Source organism: Galleria mellonella, unplaced genomic scaffold (genome assembly GCF_026898425.1).
Source record: "Galleria mellonella isolate WM207_F2 unplaced genomic scaffold, CSIRO_AGI_GalMel_v1 utg352, whole genome shotgun sequence".
NCBI lineage: Eukaryota > Metazoa > Arthropoda > Insecta > Lepidoptera > Pyralidae > Galleria > Galleria mellonella.
The window spans coordinates 6,925,910-6,940,377 of record NW_026442084.1 but is presented as its reverse complement, the minus strand read 5'-3'; the positions used below and the strand labels follow the sequence as shown (position 1 = coordinate 6,940,377).

The window sequence follows — 14,468 nt, the reverse complement described above, 5'->3', positions numbered from 1 at the left end:
GGGATGATAGGTGAGAATGAAAAGGTAAGTCAGCCCATCGTGATGAATATACCTGGAATTCAACACGATGGTTTCCAGGGGGGACCATATAGAGGTCGACCTGACAGGGTATATAGCTAGCTAGTAACTGATACTCCGCTTAACTAACAATCCCTCCCCCCCCTACTCTCAACGGTACATTAGAAAGATCCGAGTTTATAGGATACATATCAGTCGTTGACTATCCGCTGCTGAACATAGCCTCCCCATAAGGGGGGTTTTGCAAGTAGTTGCCACGCTTGGCAGACGGGTTGGCAATCGCAGTTTGGCTTTTGCTAATGTTTAAGGAGCGACGCTGCTGTCCATCCTTTGACAATTAAGTTCCCTTAGTCGCCTCTTATGACACCCTTGAAAAGGGAAGGGTGGTCCATTCTATGCCGGGATCATCATACTATGATGATTTTATGTATATATTTATTTATTGAAACTTTAATTATCAATAAAATGTGGTACAAACGACGGACTTAATGCTATAGGTATTCTCTACCAGTCAACCCTTAGGATGAGCAGAGATACTAGGAGGTTTAAAAAATAAAATTATTTATATTTTAGTATAAGATGGCAAATTACATATATATATAAACACTCATAAAATAAACATACATATTAATATAGTATTTAAATTATTTATACCTCCATATGTAACATATCTGTAGATCCAGACATCGATATAAATAGATGACGCAAACATTAAAAACTGTATGAAAATTTTCATGTCGTATTTTTATTACTAACTTAAACGCTTATCTAAGCTTAAATTTATTATTATTATTAAATCAGCCGTTAACTGCCCACTGCTGAATATGAACCTCCTCCTATTGGGGGGTTTGGCCAGTAATATAATTCGCTTGGCAAGAGAGTTGGCAATAATATATATATATATATATATATATATATATATATATATATATATATATATATATATATATATATATATATATATATATATATATATATATATATATATATATATTATTTATGCATCAACTTCCGCAACATATGAAAAGGATTTTTGTCAAATTTTGAATTTTTTGGCATAAATTTCGTGTCGTAATAATTATATTTTGTGACAATTAAAGAATATCTATATAGAAAAAAGATACTGCTCTTTAAGAAGCAGAATCTGTATTTAAATATGCTATTTCAAGTTATAAATTCAAATATTTATAATTAGCTTTTCGCTTGCTACTTTGTAGGCGTGGACTTCAGAAGCCGGAAAATCATAAAATAAACCATTTTTAAATGATGTATCAAGATAAAACATATACCAGTGTTTGAGTTATTCGGAATACAACTGTGAAAATTACATCCAAGTTCGTGCAGTAGTTTTTACGTGACGTCCGAACAAACAGACAGACAAAATTTCTGACAATTATAATTGTTTTGCCTTCTATTGTTCTTATTAAAAACCCTCACATTAATTTTTCTTTAATATCTTTCGAGTATATATGTATTATTATTATATACTTGGATATTATTCTAGTATGTGTTCATAAAGTAGTTTTTTTTTTTGCGGAGTTAGGTAAATGCATTTATTTTGTGAGATTACTTTTCTCCGAAGCAATATGTACTTGCGACATCTATTTAAATTCATATCAGTGGTAAAGATCGTTATGAACGCTCTGGGTAATCTCTCGAAGATATTGCTCGGATGCGAAATAAAATCTCGTGTACAGCGAATGTGATACAATTTAATAATGCCATATTTCATACATCATGTCACGGCTTGATACAAATTTGACATAACGATATCTGGTGGCAGAAATGAAAAGCAATTTTTTCTCTGCCACAGATACTTCTAAATGTATTACTTCTGTCTCTGTGAAAGTTTGAAATACATTATTGTCAGGTCTGTATCATATTGGGGTAGACAGAAACAATGGAACGCCAAATGCTTCGATTCAAACAAACCTCTCGCTTCTTCCACATTCATCAATCTTTTCATACACGCTTGTCGGTTATCGGTACTTTTAATTTGGCACTACCTCAGCACGTCATCTATTTGGGTAACATAATGTCCATCTAGGGCGGCCCCTACTGACATATCCATTCATTCTTGCTCGATATATCTCTTTCGTAATTCTTCTTTTATCCATCCTGTCCAAATGACCAAACCAACGTAACATTCCTTTTTCGATGTTTGTCACTACATCGTCTTTCAGTCCACACTTCTGTCTAATCACACTGTTTCTGACTCTATTTTTTTAATGAAATACCACACATATTTCTCAGAGCTCTTATCTCTACAGCATCTATCTTATTCCCAAGATTAATTTAATTATTCACAGTTATAATATGGCTGAGATGATGATGATGACGATATTAGGAGGATTTATATTTATAAGAAAGTAAGTCTTAAAATTAAGTTACTTTAGTTCTTCCCAACTTAGATATTATCATTATAAGTAATGTAACTACATAGTGTAACATTACAAAGTAACAAAGCAGGAAATGTTTAAAAGTCCTATCTGGACGAAACTTTTTCTTACGCCTTCGACTCGTATAATTTCCCACGAAAACTATGCGAAATAGTTTTTTTTTATATACATATAGCAACAAAAGGTCGAAGGGTTTCTTTTAAGTGACCCTTTATGAACGGGTGAACGGGTACGCACCCTCTAAATTGATTTAGGCCACTTAATTGGATGAAATGCTCCCAAAATAGTTGCGACATAGTGAAAATATACTGTATTGAAATTGTTTTAAGGAGTCTTTCATGTTTTAAACTGTGAGAGAGAAGCCATATCGATAGTTTATAATTGAGAATTTATTGGGGTTTATGTAGAAGCGTTATTACGTATTTGACAGTCTATCGCCGGTTATTTATTTGAGCAAGTGAAAAGACTTACTGTTTTTAATTTTTGTTCCATCTAAATAGTTTAAGTATATGGTATTTGTTTGATTGATTACCACATCTTGAGGTCGGCAACCGCAGTTAGGCTTTGGTGATATTTTAAGAGGGACTTTTTTTAGACTTTTTGTTTAGTCGCCTCTTACGATACCCACGGGGAAGGAAGGGGTGGCCCATTCTATGTCTGGATTATTCAGTAAAGACTGAAAGAATACGAACAAAAATTAGTACACTAGTAAATTAAATCCTGGATTGATGAAGCCCAAAATTTTATTTCGGACATTGGCATTAGTAGGCCAAAATCCACGCATTCGAAGTCGCAAGCTGAAGCCAGTCGTCTATAAAAGGTGATAAAGGAAACATCATTATTGAGACAAACATTTGAAGACCATTGTTCACGGTTTGGACAGAATTCGGGCGCCGAATGGTTACTGACAGTTATGTCTCCCAAAATAAACTATTGTTTCGTACTCAAGAAATGATTGGCGGTAACTGCAAGAAGTTTTGGGGTCCGGTGCCTCGAGGGAAGACAGTTGCAATGCTAAGCTGGTCAAAATTACTATTATTTCGGTTGGACCGTCAGCTTGTTTGCCATATTTAGTTGCATTTCCTGTCGTATAACAAGTAGTTTCCCTGCTAATAAAAATGGTAGATTTAACGTTACAGTATTGAAATAGGACTAATACAGGAGTTACAGGAGTTAGTCCTTTATCTAGGTTTCTAAATATATGAATAAAATCTTTCTTTCTTTCTAAAATAGTTGTGAAAATTAGTTCCGAGTTGACGAGATTACCGTGTTTCGTTTTAAACAACTTAGAACGGCAAACTGACGGCCCAACTGATGGAAAGTGGTAACCGTCGCCTCTAGACATGAGCAGTACCATGGACATAACAGAGTATACTGTATTGCTCATGATACCCTTTATACTCGTAGTTTTTTTTTTCCAATTTCCTTATCATCGATTAAAAAAATTCTGGCGTCGCAGGTGGCTATAAGCTACGGTAATTGATTATTATCAGACGGGTCGTATCTTTGTTTGTTACCTAAAATAGAAAATTCTTTTTTCAAATGGTCACATATGAGACAAAAAGAGGGGGGAGGTCATCTTAAGAAAGGAACGGGGAATAGCTATGGTGTGTGGAGTACTATTATTAATTATAGATGCATTTATAGCATATATATGACTTTATTCCTATTTCTTTTAACTTCAAACCTTTTGAGGCGTACGAATAAATTGGTTGCCTATCGTACGGAAGCAGGCTCGTGCGGGGTCCCTAGGGATCGTCGTGGGGTAGTCGTGTTGGAAGCTTTTGGGACAGTGGTTCTCAAACTTTTATAAATTTTTAGATAAAAATATATTAATACTGGTATTGTCAAATAGAAAACTTTCCTTTGGATTTATATTTATTACTAGCTGTATCACATGGCTTCAACCGCGTGAATGAGTATATAAAATATCTTATGTGCTAAGTTAAGATGTAAGTTATCCGTATATCAAATTTTATTGAAATCTGTCCAGCAATAAACATCCATCAATCGTTACAAACTATTGCTTTTATTATATTAATAGAATTACTAAAGACGTATAACAATGTGGCAGTTTTAACGAGTATATATAAATATATTATAATATTAATGCGCATGCTTATAAAAGCAATTTCATAGATATTCATTTTATATTATAAACTAGCTGATCCGATAACCGTTGTCATGTGTATCGTACCGCCATCTATCGACTCCATTTTCACTTATCGGTATAAAAATTATCTCTGAAGTTGAAACGTAAAATATAAATTTACAAAATTCCGTTTAAAATTGGTTGACAATTGATTGAAACGAATATTACGTAGAACATTAACTAGAAAAAAATATTTGTAAAGGCAAAGAGAGGTTTGTATTAGGCATGAGTAATATCAGTATCGTTCCAATATCTATATATCGGTAAAAAGGTCAACACCTATATCGATATTGCCCATATCGGTTAGATATCTATTTTCAAATATATTAAAAGTCTGTTCAGTCAGTCCAGTGTTATTTTTCGAATAAGAGACTTTTAAAATATTCGTTATTGGACCAGTATAAACATATTGTAACTAAGATATATAGATATTATATATTTTAGTTACAATATACATCTATATATTATGGTACTAACAGTCCCTAGTTTAATACTACTTAATAATTTACAATCGTTTCAAATTTTGTCCCCTATTATTAAAATTCAGTAAATTATTAAATAAATTATACATTTCACCGTCTGGAATTATACATGGATGAATTATACATTCGGACTACAATTATTCCTTATTGCCTCAAGCGTACAAACGCTTGGATCCCCCGACTGCCCAATTCATATTATTTTCCACTTTGAGAAACACTGCTGTAAAGGGAGGTTCATTATGCCACGATAGCGAGCTTTTGAATATTTATCCCTTTGTTTCTTAGCTATTCGAAAAATCTATTATATTTTGTATTCATCTTCCATTTCGAGAAACTGGCTGTACGTTTACAGTTATAAAAAAATACTTTTTATGTATAAATAACAGGAAATATGTCTGTTTATAAATAAATTTGGTTTAAATACAATACACAATGTAAACAAGTTTTGTTGAAATTGTCACAGGATGTCTCTAAATTATTATTTTTTAATTATTACATCAGCCATTAACTGTCCACTGCTGGGCATATATATGGAGGGTCGCTAATAGTTGCCACGCTTGGCAGGCAAGTTAGCAACTATAGTTAGGCTTTGATGACGTTTTAAGAGATACGCTGCTGTTCATCCTTCTATCAATAAGTTCCATTAGTTACCTCTTACCCACGGGAAAGAAAGGGGTGGCACATTTCATGCCAGGTTCATACGGCTAGTGTGTAAATAATAAATAAATCTTCTGATAGCAATTTTCATATTTGGACCGCATTACCTGTTGACTATCAGATGGGGTTCCAGATAGCAATTAGTCGTCATATTGATGCCGATTTTCAGTTTTACAGATTTATCACAGGAAGATTTTGTACAAAAGCCGTTTGCTTGGACACCTCTGTCCCATTCGTGTTTCTACAGTTTTGCATGTCTTGTAGGCGAAATATGTGGACTTATATTTATTGTTAACATTTATATACTTACCATGTTTCTTATAAATAAATGAATTTATATAAAAAAAAGATTGAATGGCGAACGTTCGAGTTCAAGGACCTATTCCCATCTACTCTACTCTATCTTTCCATCACGTTCATTGCCAATATTTTATATCTAATAAAACAGTGTTTCCATCCAAAATTCCTGGTAAAGTAAACATCTGTCTGTAACTACAAACTGTGCTATTTTCACTGACAACGCCTGCGTCTAATCAGACGATATCAAAGGCGCGGCGCCGGCGCAGCGTAATTGAGTTTTTACACATGCCAGCTGAATTATTTTAAGAGAATGTTGCCAGTTGCCCTTATTTTTTTTTATCTGGATCGATTTTATTGGGTGTAAAAATAATAGTTCTCTAAACGACTATAGTGTAGTAAGCTGACGACTGATTTGATCTGATGAATGTAACCATCGCATTGCTACTGTCCACTGCTGGACATAAGTCTTCCCATAAAGGGAGTTTTACCAGTAGCTGCCACGCTTGGCAGGCCGGTTGTCAACCGCAGTTAGGTCTTTGAGGATGTTTTAAAAGGAACGCTGCTGCCCATCCCTCGCCCTCCTTTAGTCGTCTCTTAGGACACCTACGGGAAAGGATGGGGTGGCTAATTCTATACCAGGGCACACATGGCGCAGGTGCGTGATAGAGCAAATTTGATTTGCCTTAGATACAGCAAAAAGTATGTGACGTCTAGCACGAGTATGTTTGTCTGGCACAAAATCCCTCTTCTCTTTTCTCTCTGTCAAAATAGTCTGGCAAAACTTTACGTTAGCCAAAATGACAAAATTTTAGAGAGGTATGTGACGATCCTTAAGTCCAAGTCGGACATTTGTATTAACTTTGATCTGATGCTATATTTCGATATTATATATTGGGAAACCGATGTTTTGTATGTTCTTTACTACGTCAATTGTAGATATTATCTTATCTTATATTCGCATATGGGGTCAGTTAAGCTGTTGCACGTCGACCCATACGGATCTTTTGTGCTTCCCCCTGCCTTATACCATCATTTCATAGATCTTTTGTGTTACCTTAACGATATCCCGCGGTTTAAGATATCTGTAGTCCCCTGGCTCTGGATAAGCCGTTCCCAGTAGACTCATACGCATACTTGCCAACGAATCGCAGTTGCACATCAAGTGTTCCATGGATTCCGATTTCTCCCCGCACAGTCTGCACAGTGTGTCCGAAGATAGACCCGTCTTGTGTAGTATATGCCTTATTGGCATATGTCCAGTTAAGGCATCCATAATGAGTCTTGCCCGTTGTCTGCCACCGCTGTAGATGAGTTTATCCCATCCTTCAACATTATATAGGTATTACTATACATTATCCACCTACCCCCTACTAGGAACATTACAGAATAACTATAATATGATATACCTCATACGTTGCAGGGGGAAAGGGATTGTTAGTAATAGGGTCTATGGACTGATCTATTGCTAGCAATACACCTTATTAGGTTGACCTCCACGCGGTTTCCCCTGGAAACCGTCATGGTTAATTCTAGTGGAATTCGTCACGATGAGCTAACTGACCTGCTTTCATCGTCATCTACACTGGTGTCCCGCCAGCGTATACCGATAGCGCGGGGTTACCATCTCACCTCTGCTACTATAATATTAATAATGGAAATAACGTATTTTCTTTTTTCTTTCCAGGAACTGTGGCTTTATTCATCGGTTATGGAATGATTGTTATTTGAAGATATGAGGGTAAGCTTTGAAAATTCACTACGTGAAGACATTAAGTTATTTTTAACCTACTTGAAAAATAAGGAGATTATTTCGATTTTTTTTTATGTCTGTTACCTCTCAATTCTGTCAGTTGTAAACCATTTAGGAGAATTATTTTTTTCTAAAAAGATATATTTACAGATTGGTCCAATAAAAATTTTATTTCAGTTCATTAGTTTAATTTTAAATTAAAAAAAAAAAAACTGGTTTTGGTGAATTAATTAATATTATATAATTTTGTCCATATACTGAGTAGTAAATGTATAATGGTAATAAATAACATTATGGCAACCCTTTTCACGCACACATGGATAAAAGAATTGACCTGTTTTTGGTAAATCTTTTGTATGGAGACGTTCTATCAATATAAGACTGAAGACGGAGTTTGTCCGAAGATCCTAACGTGTTTTTTTTATATAAGATTAAATCTTCTCTGAATACGTCTAAAGAGAGGAACTGCTGGTTATAATAATTGCAGGCTTTTATAAGATTAGGTACTCAAGTAATTCGTGTGTAAAAAAGATAGATAGATACTTTTTATTGTTTCCTCCAAAAGATTACAATAGTAAACTTATTAAAAATATAAACAATTACAAGAAATAAAAAAAAGGTATACTAAATAAGTTGTTAGTTCTACAATTTATCCGGGGAATATATATACATACATATATAAAGCAATACGTTTACAGAGTGTTGGCAATTTGTACGGCGAAATAAGGTTTACCGCAAAAAAGATCTGTGAGACCGCAAAAAAATACTAACAGACCCACACTAGTCCCCCGTGAGCCGTGATGGACAGGATAGGGCCCGGAGATTACGAGCTAATCCCATATTATAAAGGCTTCTTACTGAATTATAAAACGTACTGGCTGACAAATCGTTGTTTTGCTCCTCACCGCCATCTAATGGGTCCGTTTTTGCAACCGACTTAAAAAAAAAGGACCATATTTTCGGTTCCAAATTCCAAAAATTCGGACAAAATTCGGTGATATTGTTTTTTAAGTTTATTACCTCAAAACTTTGTCAGTTATAAAGCAATTTGGAAAATTCTTTTTTATTTCAGGATTGGTCCCATAGAAAGTTTATCAAAACTTTATTTTTGTAAAAAAAAGTTTTAAATTATCTTCTTATCAAGATAAAACTATTCTATCACTAAGTTGGAGTAAACAATACATAATTGGAAAATTCCGCTTAAATCAATCGTGCTTAGATTAGCGTGAACAGACATCGTGATATGGGAATTTTGCTTGATTAACATTATAGATTAACCCTATGTTAAGGAAAGTGGCCGATTTAATATATGTTAGCACAAGTGGAAGCGAAAAAGATCCCATAAAAGAAGTTTGTATCTCAAAATGGTACGGACTCACCTTGACTGCAGATTTAGCGTAAGCGGTACACGCTCAGGATGCACAAGGATTCAGGAAGTCACGCCACGTGAATGTCACAATGGCGCTGATCTATTCTGGTCCACTCGTGAAAACCACACTATATATGTTAGGTAAACAAACACTCGCGACACTTGGGAAAGATAATAGGGAATGTCCAGGGGGTTCACGAGTTCTCCACACAGTAAATAGGCACACAACAGCAACCCGTTGCAGAGTGTTACGCGGTAGACGTTGGACTGGGGCCGACCATTTGTCTGTTCATCTTATGTCAGGGGAATCGATAGAATATTACGCGATTGGACGGTATTACGATATTTATAGGGATGTGACTTTCTTAAATACCCTAAATATATAATTAATATATAACTAATTATGATTTAGAAGTATTCCTCATCATCACCATATCAGCCTCTAACTGCCCACTGCTGAACATAAGCCTTTCTTTGGGGGGTTTTGCCAGTAGCTGCCACGCTTGGCTGGCGGGTTGGCAATCGCAGTTAAGCTTTAGAGTTGTTTTTAAAGGGACGCTGCTGCTCATCCCTCGCCCTCGCTTAGTCACCACTTACGACACCCACACGAAAGGAAGAGATGGCCTATTCTATGCCGGGACTTAGAGGTGTTAAAATATAGAAATTTAGTTTTAAAAGCTAACTTTTCTGACGCAGTACAGGATGACCTTCCCACTAGATGGAGTGACGACCTGAAATGCATTGCAGGGCAAAATATGTACCGTCCAGCGTATACCGACAGCGGAAGCGATATTGCCGTTCCATAATCATCCATGAAAAAAAAGACCTCGACTTGTTCATAAACTCCAAAGCGTATGTCTTGGACCAAGCGACTCAGCCTTCACGGATCGATCTCTCATTAAAAGTATTTTTGGAAGTAGATTAATATTTTTTGGCAGCATCTCAACATGAAGACGAATGAAACATCGCAGGCGTCGCTTACTGTATTTGAGATATTTCATATCGTTCAATATTGATTTTCTAACGATATTTTACCGATATCAAATAAATGATGTTATTGTGTAAAACATTGATAAGTCCAAACATGTAGCAACTAATTTTATACCACATTTTGTTGACCAATAAAGTTTAAATCAATAAATAAATAATCCATAAGTGGGAGTACACGGAGAGCAGTGGGAACATAATGAAAATTATTGATCCATACGAACGAATTATCTTTTCTTTTCCGTGGGTGTCGTAGGAGGTGACTAAAGGACTAATGGTCGAGGGATGGGCAGCAGCGTCCCTCTTAAAACATCACCAAAATCTTTTTTTTTTATACAATTCAAAATGACAAACAAGCTGACGGCCCACCTGATGAAAAGTGGTAACTGTCGCCTATAGACATGAGCAGTACCATGGACATAACAGAGTGTACTGTTTCGCCCATGATACCCCCCATGCGTTGCTATTCCTGAGGACTCAGATGTTATTCCTCTGTACCGTGTAAATTCACGCCATATCCCACCTTTCAAACCGAAACACAGTCATGCAAACACAACTGTTTCACGGTAGAAACACGAATGGGACAGAGGTACCCAAGCAATCGACTTTTGTACAAAGTCTCCCTATGGTAAAACTAACTGTAATTGCTAATCTGCCTGACAAACGTGGTAACTAATTAAAAACTGTCCCTTATGAAAAAGACCTATGTTCAACAGTGGACTGTTAACGGTTTATACAAAATAATTATAATAAAGATAAAGATAAACGGAAACCGAAATTTACGAATTTATGAATAATATTATGTTACATTTGAATATAATAGGCATCAACGTTTTCTAATCTCCAAAACGTATACTTGGCAAGTGGAAAAAATATCATTTCCTAAGACGCATTGTTTGACAAGACATTACTGAGCGCCCAATATGAAAAATTACAAGGGCAAAATTCAATTTTCGCAAGTGGAAAGGCAACGTCGGCCCCGGAGATGAATATGTAGCTATCCCTTAATATAAACAGTGTGCCAATTTTGTAAGACATCAAACTGCCTTTTTTCGAAAGCATCGAATTATGACTCGACTTATTTTAGGCTGTGGTATTGAGATTTGTAACTCTCAATTACTTATGTGAGCCTAGTATATGAAACTCGATGCAATGCCTGTATTTAATTGGAATAAAACCTTTTTAGTTGTAGTAACGACCTTCAAGGATCTATGTGCTCCTAGTATTGAGTCTATTGTGCAAGTGGTTATTTGATTTTATTTTGTTACTTTACATATTAGCCGTCAATCTCTGACTGCCATTTTGTTCACGCACGTTTTGCGACACGTGTTTTACTTCTAAAGAGGCATCTTCAGGCAAATTATTAGATTCGGAGTCAAGTGTCAATCTTTGTACACCCAAACATTTTGATGCATTCTGTATCAAAATGTCCGCAAGACAATGCCTAAATCAGTAAAATAACTATATAGCTTTCTTATGACACATTTATATATGGCAAACAACATGACCGCCCACCTGATGGAAGGCAGTAAGCGTCGCCCTAAGAACAAGTAATTACATAGAAGGAGTGATAAAATTATCAATTCACAGCAGGCTAGTGTATAGAAAATGTTACCCTACCAAATTCAGATACAACCTGCTTGCATACTTCCTACATAAACTGTTTCCTCCATAAAATTACAATAGTAAATTTATTATAAATATAAATAATTACAAGAAGATATTACACTAAGAAAAGAATGGGCGGCCTTATCCTTAAGAGCGATCTCTTCCAGGCAACCTTTGGATGGAGAAGAGTAATTATAAACATTATGACTGGAGGCACGAAACTCTGTTCGTTTTTAAATACATATAATGTATACATACATACAAATTCATACATATACGTATATAATAATCTGAGACAAATACAATGATAATGGAATAGTAACCCTGCTTGTGCTATTGGTGTATGATGGCGAGACAGTAATGGGTGACGACTGATAAGAATGAATACAGGTCACATTGCCCATTGTAATCATCATGATGATCTCCAGAGGGGACTGGATAAAGGTCAACTGGATAAAGGTCAACTGGATTCAGTCTGCTATCAATATAGGCTATATTTTATAAGGGGCCACTTATCCCCATTACTAACGATCTCTTCTTCCAACTAAAGAAATTTGCTCCGCCTAGTTTAAGAGTCGTTCAAGTAACATACGCTACGCTATTAAATAGTATGTTTAAAAGTTCCCCAATACTGTGTTGCCCTTTACAAACCCTAACTAGAACCGAGTTATTTCGCGCGCTACAGAAATAGACACCCGCTTTTATCCCACTAAATATAAAATGCCGTCCATGACATTAGAATTGTCTGTATAGTATAAGATCCCGTTGTTAATTTCTGTAGGTATGAGACTTTTTAATGAAACTTAGTTTAAATGAAAGATAAGCGAAAATATAATTCTGACGCAGAGTTGCCAGATGAAAATAGGAAATAATTGTGGTAAATATGTTAAAGTCATCATAGTTTTCGATACGAAAAAGATTTACAAAATATAAAAAATGGTCGTGAGTAAGGGTTGCTAGCATCTAATATGTAGTCCTAGATGATTGTGATGTAGTTACAGAAAATCGGTTGTATTTGATTAAACTTACTGATTTCTATTCAATTAAACTAATTGGAAGTTTATTCTTGTCTATATGACAAAATAAGGTTGCCTGTAAATAAGGGTTGGCTTCTAACAATTCTAGGTTGCAACTAACTGAGGACAAACAACTGGGGCACATTGGAGGGAAAGGGATTGTTAGTAATGGAGTTTAAAATCTCTACTTCTAACAATATACCATATGTTACCATATGAAACCATCATGGTTTTTTATTGTTGAATTTGTCACGATGGACCATCTGACCTACTTCATTCTTGCCTATTATCTCTCATTTTTGCTTTGCCAGTGTATTCTGATAACGCAGGCGGAGTCACTATTTTATTTTCACCCATTATACTTGGGTATATTTTATTACATTTTAGCTCATCTTTCATTTAAATCAAGTTTCATTAAAAAGTCTTATATCTACGTAAGTTAGTGGCTGTATCTCGGACTAATATTAAGAGAACTGGAGTGAATGTAACCTTATTGGTGTTTGTAAACCGTATGCTCAAAGTAAAATAAATATTCTATTACCCGGATCTTTTAAGAGACGGATTTGTTTTAAAGCAATCACTATTTATTTATGTATATCACGCAAAGCACGGGACGAAGACCTGTTGTTATTATGTTTTTTTATTTCTTTTTTAATTTGTGCATACGACAAATTCTGTTCTTTTCATTTTTTTCTTTTACTTTCTTTTATGGCTTCTTTAGCAGGAAAATTGGCGTTCCATTGTTTCTGCCTAACTTTATGGGCGATAGACCAGTATTTTAACTGAAATTCTTTAATAGGTCCATTCATCATCGTCATCATATCAGCTTTTAATTGTCCACTGCTGAACTTAAGCCTCCCTCAGGGGATTTTGCTAGTAGTACCCACGCTTGGCAGGCCGACTGGCAACCGCAGTTAGGCTTTGGAGATGTTTTAAGAGAGACGCTGCCGTCCATTCTTCGCTTTCCCTTTTACGACACCCCCGGGAAAGGAAGGGGTGGCTTATTCTATGCCGAGACCACGCGGTCTTTGTAATGTACGGTAATGGTGCATTGTTTACCACAAAATAAACAATTTTAATCAATTGTTTCAAATATGAATTGTTAGCAATTTAGTTACTTAATCCAACCGCAGATTTCAATGTTCGCCGTTCGCTTTCTAAGAAGTCGAGTTAGTAAATACTATTGATATTTTGTAATCGAATTTGACTGTATTTTGTTTGTAATGCAACGTGGGAGTTAACTTTTCCGATAAAACAAAATATACACATAAAATTGGCAAAAAGCGTAAAATCCTTCTACTAATGTTAATATAAATGATAAAAATAATTTTGTTTTGTTTTTATAAGAATAAAAGAACTAATTTATTAAAAACATTTTTTTTTATATGAATATTGAAAATCTTCTCTTTCGAAGTCGGTTGAAAAGAAAAAAAATTTTTGACAAAAACAAATTTACAGTCACAAGATACAATGGGCCTCACACTAGGCGAACCTGTATCGTGAAAACCCAACAAAGATTTTTTTTATACAACTTAGAATGGCAAACAAGCTGACGGCCCACGGATGGAAAGTGGTAACCGTCGCCTATAGACATGAGCAGTACCATGGACATAACAGAGTATACTGTTTCACCCATGATACCCCCCATGCGTTGCCACTCCTGAGAACTCAGGTGTTATTCCTCTGTACCCTGTAAATTCACGCCCTTCAAATCGAAACACAGCCATGCA

General features: G+C 35.4%; 1 long non-coding RNA gene across 1 annotated transcript in view; it reads left to right on the top strand.

Annotated features, from left to right (window-relative positions):
- LOC128201133 (uncharacterized) overlaps positions 1-14,043 on the top strand; it is a 65,947-nt gene extending 51,904 nt beyond the window's left edge. Inside the window, exon 3 of the long non-coding RNA XR_008253087.1 lies at positions 7,693-14,043. This is a non-coding gene — a long non-coding RNA (uncharacterized LOC128201133). The remainder of the gene's footprint in view (positions 1-7,692) is intronic.
- The last annotated feature ends 425 nt before the right edge of the window (positions 14,044-14,468 follow it).